The sequence below is a fragment of the Caretta caretta genome, chromosome 3, assembly GCF_965140235.1.
Source record: "Caretta caretta isolate rCarCar2 chromosome 3, rCarCar1.hap1, whole genome shotgun sequence".
NCBI classification, from domain to species: Eukaryota; Metazoa; Chordata; order Testudines; family Cheloniidae; genus Caretta; species Caretta caretta.
In genome coordinates this window covers 138,462,641-138,474,827 of record NC_134208.1, presented here as the reverse complement: position 1 = coordinate 138,474,827, position 12,187 = coordinate 138,462,641, and the positions used below count along the sequence as shown (strand labels likewise).

General features: G+C 37.1%; 1 protein-coding gene across 3 annotated transcripts in view; it reads right to left on the bottom strand.

Annotated features, from left to right (window-relative positions):
- Nucleotides 1-12,187, bottom strand: part of CHRM3 (cholinergic receptor muscarinic 3) — a 470,119-nt gene that overhangs the window by 316,583 nt on the left and 141,349 nt on the right. For all 3 annotated transcript variants that reach the window (XM_048843778.2, XM_075126936.1, XM_048843779.2), the window contains one exon: nt 1,456-1,570. The gene's annotated coding sequence lies outside the window, so the exon portion shown is untranslated. The remainder of the gene's footprint in view (nt 1-1,455; nt 1,571-12,187) is intronic.

The following is a 12,187-nucleotide window of genomic DNA, read 5'->3' as shown; positions in this document are numbered from 1 at the left end:
TAAGCAGTATATACGCTATTTAGGAGAACTATGCAAAATACTGAATACACTATAAAACTGGCACAGTTCACATATCTCACAATTTTACAACAAAAATGTTTTATTTCACTGTCGCAAAGAACACTTCTAGCAAAAGAATTTCACAGGCAAAAATCTAGATCTATTTGTATTCAACACTGAAAAGGAACAGAGTGCTACCACACCTCAGAACTGGCAAGTGTAAACGAGGATATTGAAAACTCCATTGCCAGTCACAATTTATTACTGCACATCAGTGATACTTGAGTACAAATTTTGATTAATGCCTTCACTTTTTCTTTTCTTCCTATGCTGGATATAAGCATTTCTGAGATTGTTAGTCTTTTTCCTTTAATATTTTTAGCTACATTTTGTGTAGCCAGGATCCTGAAATCTAGAGAGCAAGAGAAAAGAAAGGTACTTTTCACAAGTAATGAATCTATTTTCTAATTTGAGCCCATGTGGGATATTGCACAGACTTAGCATTATAACAATCGTTAGTAGGCAAATCTTAACAGTGATAATCTATTATTGTGACAAAACTAAGCATTTCTTTTTACTAGACTTCCATCTTTTGGTACAGAGAGCCTAGATTAGGTTCCCCTACAAAGGGGAACCTCTTGTACCTAAGCTGGAGTTTGAGTATGTGACTGACTTTTCTATTTCTGGTGAGTTAGATGTGTATCTGCTGAACTTTTTGCTATCTGATTTTGGTTTGTCAATGTTTAACTTCAAGCTGAGTCAAATGAACAACTAGTACTTTGGATCTCATTACTGCATATCTGGACACTGTGTAAACCAGAAATAAGGTCTCAGTTATACTACACGGAGCCTTGTTTTGGGGTGTTTTTTTTAATATTATTGTTTATCCAGTATGTAATGTTGCTTCTGAATTCTGTAAGCAGATTAGTTGTGGACATAAAAATAAACAAAGATGGTACAAAATATAAAGGAAAACTTTTTTCCCCCTCAAATATTTTTCCCCATTTAAATATTTATGTTTTGGCTTTTATTTTTAAAAATCTATTTTCTAAACTTTTTGTTCTTTAACATTCTGATATAATACATCATAAAAATTCCATCTCTTTGGACCTTATTCTCATTTACCTTAAGGCCCTTCACAGTAGTGTAAACGGCCTTAAACCAGAAGTCAATTGTCCTATTTTAAGGCCTCTTTATAAAACTCTGGAAGTGTAAAGGGGCTTTAGTGTGAGAATCAGGCCCAAGATGCTTAATGTACAAACATCTGAAAATGGCTACACTTTTCTTAAGGTATACGCCAAAGGGGAATTTTTTCCAAAAGTTCTCATGCTTTCACAGCTCAAGAAACACACTTGTTCTCCAAGTAAGTTAATTCTATGATGTCAATAAGCAACATCTAATAAACATACGGTAATCAAACAAAACAAAAAAACAAAACAAAACCCAACAACTTACCAATGACAAGGAAGAAGTTTGGTATGGTATGTCATGTTGCAGATGACTGTAACTCATCCAACCTGCAGTCCATTATACCACTCACTGCTGTAAGATTTGCCATAACCGCCAAAATCTTCATAAACAAAAAAAAAACAAAAAAACATTCAGATACTGAGATAATAGAAAATACACATTTCTTATTAAATGTATTACTTTAAATCTCCCAGTTGCTTAAAAACACCGTTCAAAACTGTTACACTATAACTTATTTGATTATTACCATCATCTGGCAGGAAAATGTCTTACAGGTAGTGTTATGCTTAAATACAGTTGTTCTTTCCGATGCTTGTTTTTAAGACTACTTTTCAGGATTCAAATCCTTTATTGTTGATTTGTTTTAAAATAATTGGTTCATAAATCAGTGTTTTTCCCAAGACATAGTTCAATTTAGACTAATTTATCCTGATGTCTTTCAGTTCTTTTCCTCGGGAACAGAAACAGCAGAACTTATTGTTAAGGCTCAACATTTGTACATGTAAACTAAAAAAAGTCCATAGTTGTATGCAAGGGGAATCCGCAGGTACCTAGGAACAGAGCAGTGCAAAGTTGCTACAGCTCACCCAAGGATCGAGTTCCAAAACAATATGTAAATATTGAAAGTGTGTACAGAAGCAATTGTATGCGATTGCTCTGTAACAGCCCTTCCTTTAATCTCCGTACACGTGGATTAAAATATTTTGCTTCTTAAAAGTTGTTTGCTTCACTCTGTCATTCTCTTTTCACTATTTTAAAGTAAATTCAGCCCTCATGAAAGGTGCCAGATTGAAGATTGATCACTGACCAACAGCTCCTCAACTGCATTTCTTGCACAAACAGATCCAAGGAAAGCAGGATTTGGCCTATTCCAAGGCCACTTCAAAATGCCTAAATGATTTTGAGAAAAGGGATAAGAGAATTATCCATTCTCCATGCCCATTCCTTGGTGCCAGCTAGTACTAACCGCAATATGAACACTTATCCTCTAAAAACTGAACTAAGGTTATAGAACAAGGTCTTATCACAGAAGCCTCATAAGAACCATAAATGGTTACACAGATTTATGGTCCATTAAATAAATGTCAGATGGCAAAAAATACTAAAGATATTTGCCTTTACCATTTAGATCCTATATACATGTTGTCTTTAACAAATAAAAATTCATATGAAATCTGTTAAAAGTACTTTTTAGATTTGTCTTTTCTAGATGGGTATGTATTACCCATGCAGTAAGCAATACCTTCACCTTAGTTTTCACTAAACATTACACATTCAAAAGCATCTTCTGGTTTACAGCAATAGAAATGGAAGTGAGTATCGTAAATAGTCTGTGAATGAGGAGTCAGTAGTTAACAGGAATACTCATGTGATTAAGGACAAGTCACTCACAAGAACAAGGGTTTGTAGAAGCAGACTCACAATCTCTACATCTTAGTACCATAGTAAACTGATTCAAGGATATTTGTGCTTATGTTTTTTACTATTTTAATTTCTTCAAGATATTTTTACAGGGTCAAAACCACATGAGATCTGGTCTTTCCATGGTATTTGCACTCTACAGGAGCTGAAATACCATGAGAAGTCCTCACTACTCCTGGATGCATTAAGAAAACAAAATTAAAAGAAAAATGAACCATGTAAAAATAAATACCAATACAGGAAAGAATGAATTAACCACCAACAAAAAGCACTTTCATACAGGAGTGGTTCATTTACCACATAATAGTTATTTATTCAATATCAGACCATTACTGTTAGTAAAGCAATTAAAATAAACAATTTCATTTTTATAGAATGCTTGAAATACAAATGTTTTTAAACACACATTTTAACATATCAAAAAAGTCACTTGTAGTCAAAATGTTGTTCTGTCTGCTAGTTAACATACACAGAGGTGAAATAAGAATATAGGATTTATTATGTATAATTGCTATCTCTTGTTTCATGTATAAAAACAAAGTAATACACAGAGCCACATGAACGGGAGAGACTCCTGCACACAAATTATGATCCAGCCATCAGATCTGCTTAGGTAGACTCTAGTGCCTATGACGAGCTCCAGCAAGCTCAACAGGCTTCCATATGGGCACTGAAGTCCAGAGTGATTCAGACAGTCTCCAAGGCAAAGGTGCAGCTGTATCTTGGACCTCTTCTGGACAATTCTGGCTTTGTTCAAAAGGTGAAACAAATTGTAGACCCTGCATATAATACCTCCAATGCAAACCGCATGAAAAATTCAAAAAAAACAATGCTGGAATGTCCTCTACAAATACAAGTATAGTAGACAGAATGTGACAGAGCAACTGATTTATTTTCATTTAATTAGATAAGCTATTTCATGGTAAAATGATCATTAATGATAAAAATAGTCTACAAATGATGTTGTCTATAAAATATATACAACAATTTGACCTGGTATAATATGTTCCAAAAAGTATCTTACACTGACAATTAACTAGAAACCCATGGATATTTTGTATGCATTTCAAAATCAATTAAATAACCTTTGATTAGTTAATTTAAAGCATTCAACAGTCATACAGACAACACTGGTGAGTTCTTTGCTTGTTCTCTCTCTAACAGTTATATAACTATTCTCCAAGTACATCCAAGGTACATGGGTAACAAGACACGTGATTCACTCAAGCAGTTATTCATTCATCCAGTGCCTGAGTATGTATCTGAACCAAAACATATATTTAGCCACCTGATGCATCAGTTTTTATTCACCAAAATGTAACATCAAAGAAAATAAATCTACATAATTTTGATTCCAATAGGGGTGAGCCTGATTAAAAATAGGGGGGGGGGGAGGAGAGGTGAAAATTAATGTGGCATTAATCAAAGATGGTATCATTACTGACCTTATGATACCGGAGGAGAAGGTTTTAAAATAAACAACTGGCACACTGCACAAAGATACAGCAGATAAGAAGTTGCCAGCTATTGGTTGTGGAAATCCAAAAACAGCGTGTGTGCATGCAACGTGCTTAGCAGCTTTTTTATGGAAATGGTCTGCATTAGAAGCTTTGTTTACGCTATTCAATCATTTTTAAAATCTCTGATGCTCTCTTATATTTATAAATAATATCTTCCATATATATTATGTTTACATATGTAAAGATAGATATTCCAAGTTAAATCCCAATTTATTAAAAACACATTGAGAAACAACATATATTGGTTGCACACAGCAAGAAAGGAGAATGAATTTATCCCACTGATAATGAACAAACCTGGATCAGATTAAGGTTTTGGCCCAACTCCCTTCTCCGCACCCCTCCCCAGTTTTCAGGGAAGTGTTTATTTGACTAAAACTCAAAATTTTCTGTGGAAGAAGGCTCCATTTTCTGATAAGTACTATCTATAAGGCAAACTATAAGGCAAACAGTAAACTGAAACCTCAAGGGAGACAGTTGGTGAGTTATGATTACTGCTTCTGAATGGCTAAGAATTGGGCAACTTCTATTATTTGATATCCTGCCTCCCCCTAAACCCTTAGTCTGACCTGTGTGCTTATATCAGCCATCTGGTTCCCCTTGTCTTTTAAACTATGTGTTAACTGTTTATGCAGGGACTGTGATTTTCTACATGTTTGTACAGCACCTAGTATAGTACGGTCCCAGCCTGTTTGGCTTCTAGGCACTACCATAACACAAGTGTTAAAAAACTCCACCACCATCACCACCAAATTAATGTTGTTTTATCGATTTTAAATGTAAGTATACATATTTTAAAGCTGTTCTACAATATACCATTAACTTGCTGGTTAAGTCTATACAGCTTTAGCAATAAGATGAATTAACTAGAATTGATAACGTATGACAATGTGTGGAAAAAGGATCACTGGGTGATCCAAAGGGTAACTATCATTCAAGTTAGGTTTTGAACACAAAATCAACTGCTGAGAGACTGAAGAGCACAATATTGTTTCACATTTTCTCTTTCCAGAAGAAAGGAATGTCAGCAGAAAACATGTAATGCATTTTCAAAGAATCTGATTGTTCAGCTATACCTTCAACATATAGTATGTACTCAACGAAGCTGAATAATCATGGTGATTTAGCTAACAATGCTTTCAAAGTTATTGTTTCTTTTATCTGTCTAAGTATAAAGGAAGAGGCAGCCACTGATACAGGGGACTATCTTTTTTCCTCCTCAAATCAATATATGGCAATGTCTCTACTTTGTCATGATAGGCCAGTTCTTTTCCATCACTAAGGCATTAAGTGAAGTCAAAGGAGTAAATTTTTAACTGGGCCAAAGCTCCACTCAGTGTAATGAGTGCAGAGGGAGGAGTGGGACAAGGGAGTCACCTCAGGCAGGCAGCAGTGGCTCTACAACCCTGCACCATCTATTTCTTGCACAAGTTAGAGCAATTGAGGACCTGCTCTAATTTACACCAGCGGTACAAGAAACCTAAAGTTAGCTTTCGTTCCACTCTGCCTCACCTATGATACCCTACTCCTCTCCATACCAGAGGTGGTAAAGCTGTCCTTACCACCTCCGTCAGCTTTATACCAAATTTCCCCTTGTCATAAATATAAAGGGAAGGGTAAACCCCTTTAAAATCCCTCCTGGCCAGAGGAAAAATCCTCTCACCTGTAAAGGGTTAAGAAGCTAAAAGGTAACCTCGCTGGCACCTGACCAAAATGACCAATGAGGAGACAAGATACTTTCAAAAGCTGGGAGGAGGGAGAGAAACAAACGGTCTGTGTCTGTCTGAATGATGCTTTTGCCGGGGACAGAACAGGAATGGAGTCTTAGAACTTTGTAAGTAATCTAGCTAGGTATGTGTTAGATTATGATTTCTTTAAATGGCTGAGAAAATAGCTGTGCTGAATAGAATGAGTATTCCTGTCTGTGTGTCTTTTTTGTAACTTAAGGTTGTGCGTAGAGGGATTCTCTATGTTTTGAATCTAATTACCCTGTAAGGTATTCACCATCCTGATTTTACAGAGGTGATTCCTTTACTTCTAATAAAAGTCTTCTTGTAAGAAAACTGAATGCTTTTTTCATTGTTCTAAGATCCAAGGATTTGGGTCTGTAGTCACCTATGCAAATTGGTGAGGATTTTTACCAAACCTTCCCCAGGAAGTGGGGTGCAAGGATTTTGGGAGGATTTTGGGGGGAAAGACGTGTCCAAACTACGTTTTTTCAGGAACCCAGATGAAGTTTGGTGGTGGCCGTGGAAATTCCAAGGGCAAAGGGTAAAATTAATTTGTATCTTGGGGAAGTTTTAACCTAAGCTGGTAAAAGGAAGCTTAGGAGGTTTTCATGCAGGTGCCCACATCTGTACCCTAGAGTTCAGAGTGGGGAAGGAACCGTGACACCCCTCTACAAATAAAATTAGAATTTTCCCACCAGAATACAGAATACTTTGCATCACATAAGCAGCAGAAAGCCGACATAATAGACAAAAAAAATCTGGGAGTTTCTGTTGTCTAGCAAAAGTAGGCATTCATATGTTTAATGGCAGTTGCATGCATTTATATTTATTTTACTTGAAAGTGTCAGCTACTGAACATGACCTTTCCCCTATATGCTGTTGATTATTCTGGAATGACATTCAAGAATATCCAATGCAGCTACTGATATTCTCATGTTTTTTTCTTATAAATATGTAACTTACCTGAAATCAAATATCCCTCAAAAAGTGTGCCTTCACCTACATCCATATGGATTTGGAGGAGGTAGGGTCATATGTAGAAGAAGAGAAGGAAACGGTGAAAAGCTCAAGCAGTATTTGTACTACAGAACATTAACATTTGAGATACACTTATGTTATTAAAGTGAAAGAAGGAAGACAACTAGAAAATGATGCATTTACCCTTCCCTAAGGTTCAAGAACAAAGTGCAGTACAAGTGTCTCAGCATATTCCTAGAGAGCAACTAGTAAACTGTCATTGAATTGGGGTTAATTGACAATAAATGTCTAAATAACTGGGACACACTGAAAATATCAGCTCTCCTGGAAAAAAGAGAGCTTAAAATATTATCTTACATTATATTGGAATATTATCTGCCTGGGAGAAATACAGTTGAAACAGCCAACTTCCTCATGGCAGTTTCTTCTTAATGCATGTCAACTTCAGCTATGTGCACTTGGATTGAGAAGTGCAGGGATGACTCAGATTCTGTTTTTAACTTTCTCACTAGGGTCATTCATTCTCCTCTTCACCGCTACGTAGAACACCCAAGTTGGTGCAGCAAATACCCGCTACGCACACTAATTGGGATTATGAAACTTGAAAAGGAGCTGGAATTCTCAGGAACAAGAAAAGAAGAAAAATAATAGAAGCTTCAAAATCTATTTGAGTTACTGGATAAAATCTTATTGTATAAGGTGAGGTAAACTGTCAATAGGCTGACATTATAAGAGAGAAAATGGGACATCAAAAAACTATAAAATATGTACCAGGTTGTCATAAATATAAAGGGAAGGGTAAACCCCTTTGAAATCCCTCCTGGCCAGGGGAAAACTCCTCTCACCTTTAAAGGGTTAAGAAGCTAAAGGGAACCTCGCTGGCACCTGACCAAAATGACCAATGAGGAGACAAGATACTTTCAAAAGCTGGGAGGAGGGAGAGAAACAAAGGGTCTCTGTCTGTCTTTATGCTGTCTTTGCCGAGGATAGATCAGGAATGGAGTCTTAGAACTTTTAGTAAGTAATCTAGCTAGGTATGCGTTAGATTATGATTTCTTTAAATGGCCGAGAAAAGAATTGTGCTGAATAGAATAACTATTTCTGTCTGTGTATCTTTTTTGTAACTTAAGCTTTTGCCTAGAGGGGTTCTCTATGTTTTTGAATCTAATTACCCTGTAAGGTATCTACCATCCTGATTTTACAGAGGTGATTTCTTTACTTCTATTTCTATTAAAAGTCTTCTTGTAAGAAAACTGAATGCTTTTTCATTGTTCTCAGATCCAAGGGTTTGGGTCTGTAGTCACCTATGCAAATTGGTGAGGCTTTTTATCCAACATTTCCCAGGAAAGGAGGGGTGCAAGTGTTGGGAGGATTGTTCATTGTTCTTAAGATCCAAGGGTCTGGGTCTGTAGTCACCTAGGCAAATTGCTGAGGCTTTTTACCAAACCTTGTCCAGGAAGTGGGGTGCAAGGTTTTGGGAAGAATTTTTTGGGGGAAAGACGTTTCCAAACAGCTCTTCCCCAGTAACCAGTATTTGTTTGGTGGTGGTAGCGGCCAATCCAAGGACAACAGGTGGAATATTTTGTACCTTGGGGAAGTTTTGACCTCAGCTGGTAAAGATAAGCTTAGGAGGTTTTTCATGCAGGTCCCCACATCTGTACCCTAGAGTTCATAGTGGGGGAGGAACCTTGACACAGGAGCACAAGTTTGAAATAACACTAAAACAAGTGCACAACATTTGCTGGCACCTTTAGTTTCCTTGGTGCTCATCAACCACTGCCATACAGAAGAGTCACGTGCTTCCCAGACAGCACATCTTGTTAGGCTGCCATGTAGGGAATGGAATGCGCTCAACTCCTATGGGTATTGAGTGTCTCATTTCACTAAATGACTCTACCAGCTGATTAATGAATAGCATTGATGGATTTCCTCAGCCAGAAAGTGAGTGGAAATATTAAGGGAATTTGCAGGTGGAGGTTAAAGCTAATAAACATAAGGGGTTCTGACAGCACTGTAGATGCTCTGAAGAAAAGATAAGAATAAAAAAAAGGAGAGGCAGTCAGTGTGAAAAATCACAGATCCGACCACAGTATTTTACTTCATTCATGTGAGTTTTAACATACAATGATCCTTATCTTCTACATTATAAGGGATGATTTAGTGAGTGAATGAAATATAAGTGCAACTTTACCAACATTAAATCTAGGTTGGTGATACACTACCAATTCATGGGGCTGCCAGCTTAGAAAGATAGCTCTGGGGAAAAATTAACAATTCAAATCAGGGGATACAAGAAATAGAAAATGGCTCTGTCTCTTGAGGATAGGGAGCCATCTGGCCCATTTATAAGAATATTCTCTCCAATGGGTCAAAGAACAATGGAGATACTGGCTGCAGAGTCCGCAACTTATTTCCTTTTCATTGCCAAAAAACAGTACTGGAAGTGGCATCCTGAAAGTAGGATGGAAATCAGAGGAAACAAGGACAAAAAGGGATTGTTTTCAGAATGTTTTCCTAGAAATAGACATGTTTACAAACAGATAGCAAAATACCTAAACAAAAGAGCAATTTTGCAAGGAAGACTAAGATGCAAACGATATAAATTGGCTTTAAAGTTTAAAATAGCTTGAAGGTAAACATTTTTTTTGTCAATTGATAACAAATGCAAGCCTTCAAATTGCTAAAAAAAGTAACCTAACAGATGTTCTCACTTACTGAAACATAAGACATGTCTACAAAAAAAACCACAATATTCAAATCACATTACTGATTTCATATAACCAATAAAAATAGATTTTTGAGAATGTATTTTTATTACATTTTAACCCACATCTCATTGCAAGTTAACCCCAGGCAATGAGAAAAATCAGTATCCCCTCCCCAACAAAATTAACACAATGCTCCGCTGACCAAAAGATGGTGGCAGCCAAAACTTAACGTACTCCTCTGCACTATTCTCATCCTTTGCTATTAGGGCCTAAGAATGTCCTACTTCAGGGAGTAACAAGATATTGGGAATATTTTTCTACTAATGTGATAAAAACAAATAAGATAAATTCTGATACTGCAGTATGTACTGTACTCTGCCATGTGGTAGTTTTATTAGCAGTAATTAATTGTTTTATATGTAATTTATTCTCATAAAAATGTATCCTAAACCTATAAAAGCTAACATAAACAACTGCATTAGGCCTAAATATTGAAGAAGCTTCCAAAAACAAGCAAGAGTATACTGCGTATGAGATGATACTTACAATATAAACAACATTAGATAAGAATATATCTTAAAGGTATATGATTTCTGCTTTATTTTACAAAAAATGTGGCTACTTGGTCCATTTAGTAGGACACTTTTTTTTAAATATAGTCATTATTACATATGCCTTTATTATAGGTGGAGCAGAGGGAGAAGCCCATAAATTAGTTTTTCCCCAATACTTTCAAGTATGAAACCATTTCAATTACAGCAGAACTCAGAATTACAAACATCAGAGTTACGAACTGAGCAGGCAACCACACACCTCATTTGGAACCGGAAGTACGCAATCAGGCAGAAGAAAAGAGAGAGAAGAAGAAAAAGGTAAATATAATACAGTGTTAAATGTGAACTACTAAAAAAAAAAAATAGAAGGAAAGCAGCATTTTTCTTCTCCATAGTAAAGTTTCAAAGCTGTATTAAGTCAATGTTCATTTGTAAACTTTTGAAAGAACCTTAACGTTTTATTCAGAGTTATGAACATTTCAGAGTTATGAACAACCTCCACTCCCAAGGTTTTTCTAACTCTGAGGTTCGATTGTACTTATAACTTTGCCAAACTTTAACTCTTTGGTGAGAAGATTTCCATTCCGGGAGTCTTATTTTTTTAGAAAGTTTTAGCAAAAATGGTTCAGATGTTTCTAGGAGTTAAATTAGGGAAAATATGTTGTTTTGCCCTCATTAATGAATTGGTTGCAAGAAAGTTATTTTTTAGAAGCTCTAATGCTGCTACACTTTTTATCCAGCCCCACACAGCACCTACATTTGTCTGGATTGAACACATATCATCTCCTACAGAATGACTCAACAGGCTCCATCTAGGGAAACAGGATGGTCAGCAGGGTTTTCCCTGCAATTGCTGCTCCAGAGAATCGCAGAACATTAGGATTGGAAGGGATCTCAGGAGGTCATCTAGTCCAACCCCCTGCTCAAAGTAGGACCAACCCCAACTAAATCATCCCAGCCAGGGCTTTGTCAAGCCAGGTCTTAAAAAGCCACTAGACACCTGAACAGATAGCTAGAAGACACTCTCCTGTGCTCTCAGTACTTCACTTCAGGGTGCCCACTCAGCGAGGAAGAGGAGAAACCGATCTGAAAACACGAGGTGTTAGGAATCAGGGGGAGGAGTTCTGAGGAGGAGATTGCAGGAGCCAGAGGGGGGTGAGAAGCAGAAAGGGAAAGAGGATCAGTAGCCAGAAGTGGGCGTGGAAAGCAGAGGGAGACAGGTGGGCAGTGTGTGTAGATTTGAATGGGTTGGCTGGAGTGGGAGAAAGATAATCAGAAGAGCATATCCCCTCCAGAACCTGGAATTTGAGCCCTGAGTCTCAGCCACTCCTCTGCTGTCAGCAAATAACTGTGAAACCCACTCTCAATCTGTGTTTTATCATCCTCTAGTGCCTGATCCACATGCAGCCTATTACTGCTACCAGTTAATCTGTTAGCTCAAATGGAATAGTTCTGTGCTTAGAGCTAAAAATCCAAATCCTATTGATGAAGCAAGCTGGGGGCCAACAAAGTTCTATGTGATAGAATTTCTGTTTGCTATGATGATATTTTTTCCACTTTGCTAAAAAAAATAATTTAATGAGACATTAAATCCCCAAAGTGAGTCTTGAGGGCAAAAACTGTGTGAAAGTCAGACACTACATCCGTCCAACATCTTGACAGATGAAAAGAAACATGACAAAGTCAGACAGTCAGTCAATGGTGCTTGACAGTAGTGTGGGAAAAGAGCCCAAGGCAGGCCTTCCCACAATGGCTACTCGCCAGATGGAGATGAGAGCACACACTGCTTCTCGGCTCACCTGCAG